We start from the raw sequence: 300 nt of genomic DNA, 5'->3' as shown, positions 1-300 counted from the left end.
TCACGAATATCTCAAAATACAGACAGATAACAAGAAAAAAATTATATGTGCAGTCAATGGGGTGTCCTTGTTGTGTCTCCGGCCAGGCAGCTGCGCACTCTCCCTTACAATACAAAAGACTTACGGACTGAATGCAAACAGGGATAGGACAAGTAACTTTGGTAAACAGCAAGGCAACTGAAGGTAAATTATTCATCCTGCATACATACAGACAGCGCAGGCATCTTTGACATGATCTTAAAAAAGTCAGATTATCAAAAAATTATACTGCACACTTTACGATTGATTCAAATGAGGAAC

Source organism: Penaeus monodon, chromosome 19 (assembly GCF_015228065.2).
Source record: "Penaeus monodon isolate SGIC_2016 chromosome 19, NSTDA_Pmon_1, whole genome shotgun sequence".
NCBI lineage: Eukaryota > Metazoa > Arthropoda > Malacostraca > Decapoda > Penaeidae > Penaeus > Penaeus monodon.
Note: the sequence above shows the minus strand (reverse complement) of the source record.